The 15,817-nt window shown below is 30.5% G+C and overlaps 1 protein-coding gene across 1 annotated transcript in view; it reads right to left on the reverse strand.

Moving 5' to 3' along the window:
* Positions 1-8,188: 8,188 nt before the first annotated feature.
* Positions 8,189-15,817, reverse strand: part of LOC139489210 (cholesterol transporter ABCA5-like) — a 197,493-nt gene continuing 189,864 nt past the window's right edge. The window contains exon 35 of the transcript XR_011656162.1: positions 8,189-8,905. The gene's annotated coding sequence lies outside the window, so the exon portion shown is untranslated. The remainder of the gene's footprint in view (positions 8,906-15,817) is intronic.

A 15,817-nucleotide genomic window follows, 5' to 3' on the forward strand; every position in this document is an offset into this window, starting at 1 on the left:
TCCATCAGAAATTTTGCCATTTTTTAAAATTAAATTTTACAAAAGTAAAATTGGATTTATTCTTTTTCATCGACAGAAATACTTTTGCATGTTAAAATTAGATTCAATATTCTTAAAAGAAAAATAACGAAATTACTGAACTCCGAGAAAAATTCAAAAAGGAAATTCCCTTATCAAATTGCAAAATCAAAGATAAAACACAACAAACGAATGGATAAAAACTGTCATATTCCTGACTAGAACAGGCGTTTTCTTTAGTAGAATATAATGGATTTAAGCTAGTTTTATAGGTAGCTAATCCTCTTACTTATATGACAGTCGCATTCAATCCCATTATATTGACAACGATGTGTAATCAAAACAAAATATACATACTAGTAAAAGGAAAAAATGTAAAAAATAGGGGGACAGCAGTCAACACTGTGTTATAATTTAATCACTATGAAAACAAACAAATATGTAACAAAGAAGCAAAAAAGGCATATAGACAAAGCACATTAGCAATAAATAAAGATAAGAATACAAAACAATAACCATACCACAATAACATAATGACGAGATGTATAAGTACAGGGCCACGTCATGTTACAAAGAAACCCAGAAGGCATATAACAAAGCACATTTGCAAAATACATTTTTTTTTACCATAGAACAATAACACAGCAACGGCATGTATAACTACAGAGCCACGTCAAATGGATATCATCAAATATAAACTAAGCAGTCAAAGTAATATTCATCAGGAGAAATTATTTTGTTATCTCGGTATTTTTTTTGTAGCTGACTTTGAGGTAGGTGCTTTGCTCATTGTTGAAGGCCGTACAGTGACTTATTGTTGTGCAATTCTGTTTCATTTTGTCTCTTGTGATGATTGTCTCATTTGCAATCATACCACATCTTCTTTTCTTTTTTTAATTAGCCACCTACTCTAGACTTAGTATTTTTAAATGGACAAACCTCTTCACCACGTATCAAATAATATAAGTTTTCTTGGAAATAAAAGAAGAAATTGGATTGCACGTTTTTAAAGTTTATAAAGTACAATAATCTATAAATTAACAGTCATGTTTATATAGCATTGAGTAAGCACACATCATGTTCTGGTTTGAAATGGTGCGATTCAATTACAATGACAGAGAAATTTATAACCCCACTTATCATTTTTTTTTTTACATTTTCAAGTTTTATAGGAAATTTGTCCTGTTTAGGTTAAACAATCGATCACTCTTAATATTTTTAATCTTGGTATATTTTGTATAAAACTATCCCGGCCAGTATTCATATGAGGCGGTGAGTGACAACCAGACAGTATTTACAAATTATGCTGTGAACCTTTGTTGCATACATCCACTTCATTCTGTCCCTAGTGAATAGTTTTGTCTCATTGGCAACTTTATCACATCTCTTCATTTTTTTAAAACATTTATGCTTAAAGCTTATTCCCAGTTGTTTGTGAAAGCTGTCGGTTCCTGTAAATGCAAGTGTCTTATAAAGGTTCTTATATAAACACAAACAGTGTTTTTTTGGGTGCTTTTTGTTGTTGTAGGTGCTGTGCATGAATTGATTTTGTGTCATGGATAGATACCCCATATTCTTTGTTTTTCTGTTAGATAATGTCTAAGAAACACAGAAACTCATCACTGAGAACTAATTGGTTGAACAATATTTTTCCAGCTGTTGTTATTGTTGTACATAAACTTGATGTTTTTAAGTCTTTCTATGGACAACAAAAACAACAACCTAAACAACAAAACTTTATTTTAAAGGGGTCACAGAGTTAGGTATACAACTAATCGTCCCTTAAGTCCCCATCATAGAAAAGCATAATGTTGTTTCAAAAACTATATTTTTTTGGTCACCTTGGGCTCTTATATTTTTCAATGGGAATGGAGTTACCCGGTACTTGAAATTCCTATTTGACTTTAATTTCCACTGAATTCCTTTTGTGAAAATGTCCAAATTTAAGTTTTTAAATTATTTATTCTAAATTGGTGTTTTTCTTTGCTTTCTCCATTGCTTCTTTTAAATGAAATATACTTTAAGCTTCAATTTGTTCTCTTAAAGTTTTAAAGGGAGAACATATCAATATTTAGACTTCCTTCCATGGGAAGTTATAAACCATATATTGTAATTTCACAATATTACATGTTTTAATACAAACTGATGTCAGATTCTGATGAACATAGACAAGCTTGGTTTAGAACGTTATAGCAATGAATTAAGTAATACCTATAAACTTTTCAAATCATTCTTTACAATATCAATATGTATAGAAACTTTTAGGCTCGATTTCGCTATACCAATTCAATTAAATTAAGGTCTAATAGCAATGTAAGTATGCTTATTTTACCCCTTGCACTATTTTGACTGGACTGTTTTCTGCAGAAGTTGTTAAAATTTCTGACAAGTTGAAAAGTTTGCTTTGATAAAATGAATTGCAATTTGAACAGAACTTTAGGTGAATTGCAATAGGTGGAATGCAACACTTACATTCAAGTCACAGTAATATCCTTATGTAATTAAAAAGTAAAATCACAAAAATACTGAACTCAGAGGAAAATCAATTCGGAAAGTCCATAATCACATGGCAAAATCAAATAACAAAACGCATCAAAAACGAATGGACAAGAACTGTCATATTCCTGACTTGGTACAGGCATTTTCAAATGTAGAAAATGGTGGATTGAACCTGGTTTTAAAGCTAGCTAAACCTCTCACTTGTATGACAGTCGCATCAAATTCCATTATATTGACAACGATGTGTGAACAAAACAAACAAAAATATAGGCAAAAATGTCACAAATAGGGGTACATAGTCTAATTCGGTATGTCACATTCGTGAAAAGGGAACGGGATTGTAGTTACGACATAAGGAACATATCCGATATCATCTGTGAAACGGATATTCCATAACGGTCAACCAAGTCGTGATGGCGTCCGTAAAATTTACAAAGTGATGATTTCAACTTCACCATTTGGAAGCTGAAATCATTTCTTTTGTCGTAAAGTTTTGTTTTCAACCGACCCTCATAGTCAATTTCTAGATATAAGTCATAAGCACATGGCTAAATCAAATGTCCAAACACATCAAACGAATGGATAACAACTGTCATAATCCTGACTTGGTACAGGCATTTTCTTATGTAGAAAATGTTCTACTTTTCCTTAATAATAATTACTAGTATATAATATTAGTCTCAATTATCATACATTTTGTATATGCTCATGACTGGATAACATTCTAAACGATCATTCCAACAGGATAACTTATCAAAGATATCAGACTTATAAGTTTGTACGTCAGACGCTCGTTTTGTCTGCAATAAACGCAATAAACAGTGACGCTAGAATATCACAAAGTTCATAAGGTTTATTTCATATCTTGAAATGGAGTTCATTTTAGGGCCTTATTGGGATAACCAACGATAATTTATAATTAATAAAGCCTAAACAAAGGTCATTTCACAATTAAAAAAGCCAGTTTGCGAATGAAAACTTTCGTATTCACATAATTGTTATTTTTGTGTTGCTGATCTTTTTGCATTCAATATGTTTAAACTAACATTCTATAATCTAAAAAGCAAGTATTTGACAATTTTTAGTTTTTTTATTAGTATTATTTGGACTGGTAATATGAACAAGACAAAAATAAATAAATGAAAAATTTTGCCAAAAATAATCCAGTGTGATGTGTGATAACACCTTATTAAACATATGTTGATTTTTTGACATTATAAAATTAGAGAACTGTTCGATTGTTTAATTTGAATTCAGAGATGACTTTGCATGTGGTGGGCGAGCGGTATGATTCAATGCTCCTATGTTTGTGCTAGTAATAGTATGTGTGTGTTTGTGATAATTATCTGTGGGTGTACAATACTGTACTTGTTTTCATTTTGTTGTTAGCTTAAATATTTAATGATGTAATTTATACTGTGAATGAATATCTTTTACATAAAAGTCATATTTTGTCGTTGTATCTTAATTTGATCCCTTTTGTATCGTCGACATTATTCGAGTGCATTTTAAGCAGTGCGTTAAATATTTAAATCAATGACTGGATAATAACACCCCTAGAAATTCTTCTTTGAAATGTCGTCAATTAATTTTTACATTTCGTCAAAGTGACTTAATAAGCGTCATGTTTGGTTGATGGTGTTTTTAAAAATGCCACTTTCAGTCTTCGTGGCTTTATCACGGTGGTAATATTCAGAGGTGAAGAATCCCTGAATTTTGGCAAGAAAACTGATAATCCTAGTCCATTAAGGTCGGAGTTAAATGCATCTACAACGAGAGGAGTTATCCCACACAAACTCACTGACGGATTGCTAATTAGGTCACTAGAATAGTTAGCTCTCCAAAAGGAACTCCATGTCTTGATAAGAAATGAACCTTAGTTAGGAGGGATCCAGCACAAAATCTTCAAATATGCATTCATCACTACCAGTACATTACACAATTCTCATATGTGAAATAATTTTATATTGTAATTTTTACCGTATAAATTAAGAAACAATTTTGTATTGTTTTGTTTCCTGCATGTGAAAAGATTTTTTATGGTCCCATCTACATGAGGCCACCGAAGTATCTTCTCTCTTGTTTTAATAGAAATAGAGTCTGAGCACAAATGTATATTTTCGGCTTACAAATCTTTTTAAGTATTCCAAGTGTTGATGGCAGACTCGAAATCTTTTACACGACAAGGTTGAATAAAAAAATATTTATAGGAGATCAGACAAAGTGTCTGACTAGATCATTACGTGGACTACTTTACTGGACAATTAACACATATCTTAAATCTCTTCTTTCAAATGAAAGACTGTGTGCGTTTGTAATGAATGTTCTAGTAAAGCGTTGCAGACTAATGAAATTTATAGTATATTGTTCTGATAATTCACAGCACTGAATCTATACAATAGTACACAGGTACCAGGGTGACTATCAGTCCCCGATGGTATCATAAGCTCAGTATTTATAACAATCCGTTTTAAATAAATGCAACAGTATTATATTGCTGTTCAAAAGTCATACATTGATTGAAAGAAAACAAATCCGGGTTACAGTCTTAAACTGATGGCAACACGTCAACTATAAGAGGAAAACAACGAAACAACAGAAATACTGAAGAGCCACAAAACAAATGACAATGCAATATAAATAGAAACAAACTATAAGATAACAACTGCCTTTGTAGATGACATTTTAAGAAATAAATGGTTGGTTGAACCAGGTTTTTTGGCTAGCCAAACCTCGTGCTTGAAATGATATTACATGACAGGAATTGTCCGTTTTACTAACAGAATTCTTTAGGAATTTTCTAGTAATTGTTATAAAATACATCAAATAACACCATTTCAAACTTAACCCCGAATTAATTTTAGGTGTTCTTTGTTATTCTGTGGTTACATACATTGTATAAATATACTTTTATATTATGTATTTATCTGTCCTGGGTGTTCTTGTTTTTATTTGTACTGTATTCCTGTCATGTAATGTTGTTTTTTTAGCAGTATTTTTATCATTGCCATTACGCATGATGTTTGGCTAGACATAATACCAGGTTCAATCCATCATTTTTTCTTAAAAATGTCCTGTACAAGTTTTCATACCTTTCAATATGTTAAAACTTTGTATAAATTCTGTACAAACCCTCCCATTACTTAGTTTTCAATTTTACAGGTATACATGTGAATTAATACTGATAAGAAATTTAGTATTTATGAAATACAGTAAGACACTTATTATAGTACCTTGCAACTTGGAAATGGAAACAATAGGTATAGATGAAAAGCCAAAAAAGTAGACAAAAATAGTTTTACGCCAGATAATATTCATCTAAAATACATACATATGTTAACATTTGCAGTTAAGAATAACTATAACAATAATAAATACAAGTACAAAATATGGCTGGAGATGAATAATATAACATAATATACAGTTGACTGAAAACAAAAATCCTCACCTTACATAATGTGAAAGCTTCATTTCAGTACTACAAAAAAAATCCATGCTTTTTTATATGCATATTATAAATTCTATCATATTCATTTACATACATTAAATCTTGTCAAACAACAAAAATCTCTATTCTTATCTTAACATTTTTTTTCTTTCTCATTTGAGCCAAACAAATTTTATTTATTCAATGTACATATATCATCGTTCATGGGATACCAACTGTCAGTGATTTTGAGGGTAAAAAGGACCACAAAGTCAATGTTCATGAAAGTGCACATTTTATTTAGGCTTGCATGGACTATTGAGTCTATTGTAGAACCACAAAGTCACCCACAAAAATAAAATTTCAATTCTTAACTGATACATTAAAATTGGTACAGAAAAGAATAAATCAATCCATATAATAATATAATGAGGTATCTTGGTTAAATTATAAAACAGGTTCATCAAATGAAAATGAAGATCGGTCCAACTCTTACTGCTACAATTTCAAACTAATTGATCAAGACATAAAAATAAGGGATATGGTATGATAGCTAATCGGAAAACTATCCACAGGAGTCCGAATGATGTTGAAGTTGTTGTATGTAACTTACTGCATGACTTTCAACAATGTGTGACTTAAAACACCAAACAAAAAACAATTTAAATAAGAAACCAATATAAGAACATTCACTTCTGAACTTTCCAAAACTTAGTATAAAATACTTCACACAATAACCGTAATATTTCTCCAAAATTTACATTATAAATATGATCCAGTGTTTTAAAATTCTTCTTATTTTTAAATACATTGAATAATACTTTAATACTTTTTTCTTCCCATGTGAATATTCTAGACACAAATTCCTTTTGATAAAAAATCTGAAGACATTGACTTTTTTCCGAAATTTATATAGCTTCATCTTCCCATTGTAAAATTTTGAAGAAAAAAATTTTGCTAAAACAGAATTATATCTGTTCAAATGTTTGTCTCTTGAAAAACAAACAAATAGCCATATCTTAATGTTTCATTACTTTTTATTTAAAATACATTATTTATGGAAAAGGGAGTCCAAAAAAGAACTGTTATTCAGAATTTCAACAGAATTTTTTTTAGACAGGGATTAAAGAATGGTTCTGGTCCTTGAATTTTTTGTTTGTTTTTTTGGTTTATAGTTTTTATAAGGTACGTAAAATTAGTGTTCTTTGACAATTAAATTTCACATTGATATAGTTTGTTCAGTTAATTGTCAAAGATACATATACCTAAAGGTAATAGCGGAAATGAGACAGATGGACATGATGATCATTTCAATTAAAACACTTCTAGCACCATACACAAGAAACACATACAAAAGGACAGCACACATGGAAATTGAATTCATACCAAGTACAAAGGAACAGACCTTATCGCTTTTCTGAAATCTGAGCCACTTGACCTGAGAATCTTTGCCTCTTGTTCTATGAAGGCATATGGCAATCATCTTTTCATTTAGTGTCCTATACTTTCTATAATGTTGTCAAAATTTAACAGTACCTTTGTGGTTCCCAGTAATGACCGACAAAAGGTGATATGGTGTATTCAAAATCAAATATTTTAAACCCCAACTCTAAACTTCACCTAAACAAATAATTTGAAAAGCTCTTGCATAGGAAGAAAAAAAGTTCACATTTAGAGACAAGTCCTGTTATGTGTTGACCCTAGGAACCAGGATCCGGAGGCAAGAACAACAATGACTCAGTGTTTAAAATCAACATAATTTAAATTAAGACCCATAATTTTGGCATCAATGATATAATTTAAACATGTGTTTCCATATTAAATGAAACACTACATTTACCAAACAACAATGTCTTTCAACAATAACCCATCAGAACTTGGTAGAAAAACTGTGGCGAAAAAAAGAAACAGTGTGGTTCTTACTAATTTGTAATTTCTTGTCAGTGACCTACAGGTATAAGGTAGATAACCTAGTAAATGTACAGAATAACCATACATTGTCTCAAAATATAAATTTTATTTGTACAAGGCTTAAAAACAGGTAGAAAACAAGGCTTTGCAGAGCCTTTCTACCATTGTGAGCCGAGTACAAATAAAATCAATTATTCGAGACAAAATATTGTTATTCTTTATAAACTGCAACTCCTATCACTGTTTTAATTGAAATATTTACAGGAAAAAACATCATTTTTAATTTGGAGCAAACAACTTAAAATTCCTGCGAACCTACATGTTTTATTGCATATTGTCAACGGCATAAACAAGGTGATATACAGTCAGTGACTGTATATCACAAATGAATTTACGGTCAATGCAATTTGACTGCGCAAATAGCATAGTTGCAGTATATAAATAAATAGTGTGAGATCCTTGTTTAACAGTTGAGTCAGGCAGATTAAAATGATATGTTAAAGTTAACATGAAATATGAACAACAAATTGTGGGATTTCACCAATTCATAATATATGTCAAGAAATATTTAGCTACTACATTAAAAATAAATTTAAAAAATGTTTATAAATATCTATAATAATAAAAGAAAATTAAAAGTCTTGACATATTGACCATTATGATTGTAAAACATCTTTGATCATCTTTTGATTAACAATGGGATCAATGTATTAATATGCCTACACTATTCCCAAATGAAAACCTGCTAAAAACTTCATATACATACATTTATTAAGACAAATGCCATGTTTAGTAATAGTAAACACTTAAAATTATGCTCATTAGAAAAACAAATTTTTGGTTTTTACAAATTTGGTAATCAGTAATTGGTAATCAGTAATTGGTAATCAGTAATTAAAATGCTAAGTAAAAATTGAAATTTCTAAAAGTTGTAACTTCAATGTTACTTTATTGGATACAACATGTGGATGGACAGACAAACAAAGAGACAAAAACATTCAATTATACAATCACTCTTTTCTCATTCAACAAATATTATCACAATAAGTTCTTGCAGACGATTTCATTGAGTGTGTAGCCAAAAGTAATATCTTTGGTTAGCTTGCTTATCAGCTGAACCGTGAAGTCATTATTAGATCCGGTAAACTACACTCTTTTCGAAGAAGCATAGTCCAACAGATAGATAGAGCGGTTTCTGTCAGACTTGTCTATTCTTAAAGTGGGGTAGTTTACCTAACCTAACAATGACTTCACGGTTCAGCTAACAAGCAAGCTAACCAAAGATATTACCTTTGGCTACACACTCAATGAAAAGGCTGTAAAATAGAGAGATATACATGCTCCTCTACATTGCCAAAAAAGTACCATCTGAAACAATTTTACATACCTGTATCTTGGAATATTACAATATTTATTTGAGCAATGAATTGTATCTTTTATATTAAATCCTCACACAGAGCAAACAAATGGCAACAATTAAATGCCTTAACAAAGTGTAAAGACTTAAGCACCAGTCTATTGTCAAATAACAAGGGAGGATGTTCTTTTCTTATCCCAGGCATAGATTACCTTAACCGTATTTGGCACAACTTTTTGGAATTTTGGATCCTCAATGCTCTTCAACTTTGTACTTGTTTGGCTTTATAAATATTTTGAAATGAGCGTCACTGATGAGTCTTATGTAGACGAAACGCACGTCTGGCGTACTAAATTATAATCCTGGTACCTTTGATAACTAATAACATCAAAACCAAATACATGAATTTGGGATAGACAAGTACCGTGACACGTCTTATCGCAATGTCAATTTACACTCAAAAATAAGAGAAAAAAAACAACGTTAAATTGTAACACACATAGAAACGAACTATAATATAACAATGACCATATTCCTGACTTGGTACAGGACATTTTTATAGGAAAAAATGGTGGGTTGAACCTGGTTTTGTGGCATGCCAAACCTCGCACTTTAATGGCAATGTTAAATATAACATAGAAATGACAACATAATATTACAGTACTACAATACAAATAAATAGGAAAACGTATTAGACAAAGAAACACATGATTAATGAATAACAAAAATCATCAGGTTTAAAATTTAATGCGCCACAAACGCGCCTCGTCCACACAAGACTCACTAGTGACGACCAGATATAAAAGATCGAAAGCGAAAAAAAGTACAAAGTTGTACAGCACTGAAGATCAAAAGTTGAAAAAGGTTGTGTCAAATACTGCTAAGTTTTATGCTTGGGATAAGAACATCCTTATTATATAGAACAATTAATGCTATTGCAAACAGTAAATTTTATCAAATGAATATAACAGATATACATAATGAAACTGAAGTATTAACTTATTACATAAAACAAACACGAATACATAATGAATGACCAACACAGAATAGACACACCCGACTCAGTCCAGGCCTCAACGCAGTAAATTATGAAAATGACGTCACATACGATGGTGAAAAGGCATTAAAAATTACGTCACATACGATGGTGAAAAGGCAATCAAAATTACGTCACATTTAAATATATGAAATTTCTGAAACAGCAGAAAAATTACGTCACATATGAAAAACTATATCTCAAAAGTAAGATAGAATTAGGATTGATTAAATATTAAAATAGAACTAAATACTGATATTGCATTTAAACACAATGCATATTGCAATACGTATTAATAGCAATTAACTATAATATATAATCCAACTTCAAACGTAAATTATCGTACAGATTATGTTGACCAAAATTAAATCTAATAAATGACGGCGGTGACTAATTTTAGTTTCCATAACACATAAATATAATAGAAAAGACGTCAACACATTTGACAAAATCCGATGAGAATTACAAATATAACATTAAACATTTAAACTAAATACATGAATTTGGGATAGACAAGTACCGTAACACGTCTTATGGTAATGCGAATTCACACTCAGCAAAACAGTCACAATCGGGAATAAGTCACGTTTGGTAATTAAAAGATTAGACGACATAATGACAAACCACAATCTACCATGTGGTAAAAATGTCTTTAGCTAGTTTGATTAAACACACATCGTATGGATCCACCAATTCGTGATGGTGTCCATAAAATTTACGGAGTGTCAATTTTAATCTGTCCTCCTCATAACTTTGTTGGAGAAGTTTCTGCGTAAGTAGCACACTCCTGTATATGAAGTCCGTATAGTGTGAACAAGCACGTGAATAACGTATCAATTGTGATATGTAAACACCATACGAAGGGGCAGATGGTATGTTACTGCTGAGAAATGGGAAATTGATAATTGGGAAGTTGAAATCGTCCCGTTTGTCATATATTTTCGTGTGAAGTCGTCCATCTACGTCAATATTGAGGAAAAGATCAAGGTATGAAGCAGTCCTTCTAGTATCAGTAGTATCCTTAATTTCAAGTTCACTGGGATATATGAGATGTAAGTATTGGCTGAAGTATGGGTTATTCAATGATAGAACATCATCAATATATCGGAAAGTAAAATTAAAGAATTTCGGAAGGTGCTTTTCTTTTTGTCTTTTAGAAGGTTTTGAATGAATTTTGCTTCATACGAGTACAAAAACAAATCAGCCAGCAGGGGTGCACAATTAGTACCCATTGGAATACCGAATGTCTATTGAAATATAAATCCTCCAAACTCAACAAATATATTGTCGATCAAAAAGTCCAGCATTTTGAGATTCAGTGTGATTCTTCACAAAATATGAATTATTGTGTAACCCAAAACAAAGATAGAACAACTCGATCATAGAACAGACAATAGTCGATATACAGGATCTGCTTACCCTTCCGGAGCACCTGAGATCAACCCTAGTTTTTGGTGGTGTTCGTGTTGCTTATTCTTTAGTTTTCTATGTTGTCTCATGTGTTCTATTGTTTGTCTTCTTTCATTTTTAGCCAGGAGTTGTCAGTTTATTTAGTTTATTTATGAGTTTGTCTGTCCCTCTGGCATCTTTCGTCCCTCTTTCAAGATCATTACAATTTCTAAAAAAGAAAACTAGTCATAATCAACTGCATTTCTGTTCATTTTTGTACAGATTTGTTTTATTTGAAATTTATTTGAGGGGGTTGCTGTTTTGTGTAATAGAAAAATGTTTACTGATGTTTAGTATGAATAAACAAATTAAATTTTCAGAAAGTCGAATGAAGTTTATTTTTAAGATAGCAGTTACAATATCAATTGAATTACCAAGATCTCGTCCCCAAAATAACTACCAAAAAGGTGTAAATGTGCCAAACTTCAATTCTGTTTAAATGATTTTTCAACCTGAGTTTGTCGTTAATTGGTGATATTAAAATCTTCCTTGATAATGTAGGATTTAATTTTGCAGTATGTGATGAGCAGTTGGATATGTGTCAAATTTGTAATGCTGTCATATTTGAATATTAATAAATTCTCCGTGTGTTTTCTAATTTTGACGGAAATTGCAGCATTCGAGTTGTGTTCAACCGATCAGAATAAAAAGTAGAGATACTTAGATTTATAAAAATGCAATATAACCTTTCATAAGAAGGTAAGAAGTTGCTGTATAAAATTCAGATCCAGTCAAACTCAGTTTAAACCTCAACTAATTGCAACAGAAATAGTTTTATTTCGTATCTATAGCATTTAGCCACACTTATACACAGAAAAAAGTCCCATAAAATCAAACTTGAGGAAAAGTCAAAATCAGCATTTTTAATTTCCTACGGAAATTTACATTGGAAAGGGAGATAACTCTGCAAACATAATTTTCTTAAGATTCATGTAAAGTATGATACTTTGATGGGTTATAAGTTCGTATTTGACTATGTTATATAATTTTCTGCTCACGAAGTGTACAAAACTGAAGTGTTATGGGTATTTTTTAATATTTTTTGCACATTTTGTATTGAAGAAATTGCAAATTTATAGCTTTGTGACCATTTTAAAAAAAAAATAATGTGAAAATTTGGTATTGTGTATATCTGTAAATTATATTTGTTCAGCATCTACCTTCTTTAAAGAATTTAAAACCACAAAAAGAAGATTTTATGCTCAACCATTTATATTAAATTTAAGATTCTTTACCTTAACATGTAGATAAATTTAATAAATGGTCATCTGGCGAATTACGAAATCCAGTTTGTAGCTTGACAAAAGATATGAAAACACCTTTTAAGTTATTTTTCATACTTTGAAGACGGTTAAAATGTCAAGAACCAATACATTCTATTGAATAGAAGCGGTACAGTTATAATTTTGTATCAATTTTTATTGATATTTCTAACTTTTTTGGAAAGTTATCACCCATATCAATGCAAATCTTAAAAGGAATTTGAAAGTCGTGAATTTTTAGTTTTCCTTAAGTTAGATTTTGTTGGAATTTTTTCTGTGAATATTTGGGGAATAATGCTAAAGATTAAAACTTAAAAATCTTCTGTTGCAATTACATCAAGGTTAGGTTCAAAGTTACGCAAGATTGACTATCCCCTTAATCCTGTGCACAATATTTTAAATATAGCGGATTTTTTCTTCTTTTTTTTTTGTAAACTAATTATTTGCTGATCTGATATCGAATCAAATATGACGCTTACATATTTGAAATCTTGCAATGCTTTTAAAGTTGATTTGTTAATCATATAATGATAACCAAGATAATTTAACTGCACGCATGTTGATTCCTGGCTGTACATTTAGAGGTCAATCCAGAAACATTTAAGGCAAACATCCTGGTATAATCATTCTAAACATCAAAGAAAAGCTTAAAATGCAGTCGCTACAAACAAAAACATGCAAATCTAAATCATTGAATATGTCACATATTGAATGATTTAGAATTAAATCTTTGTGTATCTTAATAGTTCAAGTCCATGTTAAGCACGGGATAAGTCATTAAAAGAAAAATAGTAGTAAAACTTCTTTATCAATGTTTTATTTTCAGTTTATCTTTTTTAACGTAAAGTGCACCTGTAAATGATGTGATAGCAAAGGCTATTTATACAGTTGTATCCATTTAATTCATGAAGTTTGACACCAAAATAAAATGTGCAAGACAAAATAAGAAAAATGAAAACAGAAACCTGACACATTTATTTATTGAATTTGTGTGAATTATTCATTAAAGTATATATTGATTTTTTTAATTCGAAGGGCAAAAAAAGATTCCTTAGCTATAAAACAGATATACTTCAGTTTGTCATTTTTATTGAAAGACATATTCTACACCCAAGTTATGAAGGTTTTTTTTTAAATATGAATGATTGTATAAGGAGTAGGTTCAATAAGGCCCTAAAATGGCCCTCTTTTTTACCTTGAATTTCAAATAAGGATTTTTTTACTAATATAATATCACAATGAATCATAGCTAATCCATTGACTATATAGGATATTAGCCTTTTTGTTGAAAATTTACGTTCCTGTGTTCTTGATGACATCACAAACAGTACTCATTTATATTTTTCACGAAAAATCTATGAAAATTGTTAAATTTTGCATTCATTATTGGACAAGAAACCTAGAGCGCATACGTCGACAAAAAAGATCTGTAAACACAATGATTGTAATGACATTTCACATGTTGAACTTGAATATGTTTCCTCGTCCTAAATTTGGTTGAATTCTGGCCAATTTTTTCAAATTTCGCCGAATTCTCTTACTTTGGCCTATTTTGGATGTAGAAATCTACGCTTTGGAATAAAACTTTGACAAAAATAGTTCTTTTTTACTTTCTCACATGTCTTTAAGGCAATTTAAAACATATTTTATCTTGTACCATTCAATTTTATAATCGGGGCCAAATATGGCCCTTACCGAACTTACTTCTTTCAGTTATTAAACGATAAATTAAAACAACGGAGTCCATCGATGTGGAATAGATATACGGGTTGTACGGACAATGATCAAATTTGTTTCTACAAAGATAAATAATGGTTTGGGCATGAGAGGTGAAATAACCATGGTTATACCAGATCATCAACTTGTAAATTCAACCCCGATCAGATAAAATGAAAGAGACCCGTAGATAACACTGTGATTACTTCATATACAAACTACTGAAAGGACCAAAAATAACGCTTCAGGAAAAAAAATAACATATTGAATTAACTGCACGACGCGAATTTCATTGAAAAGAAAAAGTACACGAAAAAAGGATTGAAAAAAAAACATATCTTTAGATAACATAGGATAAAATGAAAATAATCAGATGAATTAAGATAATGAAACAACAGCAACAAAAAGGAATGTTTGAATAAAAAAGAAAATCATTTACAAAAAAGATCAAACTCCAAACTAAAATGTGAGAAGTCCATCAAAACTGAATTAAAACTGTAATAACAAATTAACGACTATATTTTAATCTTGAATTATACAGCTAGCTAAACCTTCAGCGTGTATGACAAGTGTGTATCGTTCTGTCATACTGACAAAATTTAGCTAGTCACTTCAACCGACATATTTGTTTAGCGTGAAAAGAATTGGAAATCAGTCGCCAAAACTTTGAAAACATACAGTACATATATATAAAACTGACATAGAAATTTTACATAAACAATCAAATAGATCTGACACTTTTTTATTTTTTATTTGTCAATGATGGTACATACTGTATGGTAAACATAATGACATATACACTTTCCAAATTATAAATTTAGTCAATATAAACACAAGAGTACACAAGAGTACACAAGAGTGCACACGCTGATATGTCTCGCCTTCTATACTAATCATTGATATTATGTTGATAGTCATAAGTATAAAGCTAAGCTTTATTACAACTGTCACATAAACTTAACATTTATTAACCAAGATAACTTAACAAAGACTAATGAACCTTGAAAATGAGGTCAAGGTCAGATGAACCATGCCAGGCAGACATGTACAGCTAACAATGCTTCTATACAACATATATAGTTGACCTATTACTTATAGTTTAAGAAAAATAGACCAAAACACAAAAACTTAACACTGTGCAA

Source organism: Mytilus edulis, chromosome 9 (genome assembly GCF_963676685.1).
Source record: "Mytilus edulis chromosome 9, xbMytEdul2.2, whole genome shotgun sequence".
Taxonomy (NCBI): domain Eukaryota; kingdom Metazoa; phylum Mollusca; class Bivalvia; order Mytilida; family Mytilidae; genus Mytilus; species Mytilus edulis.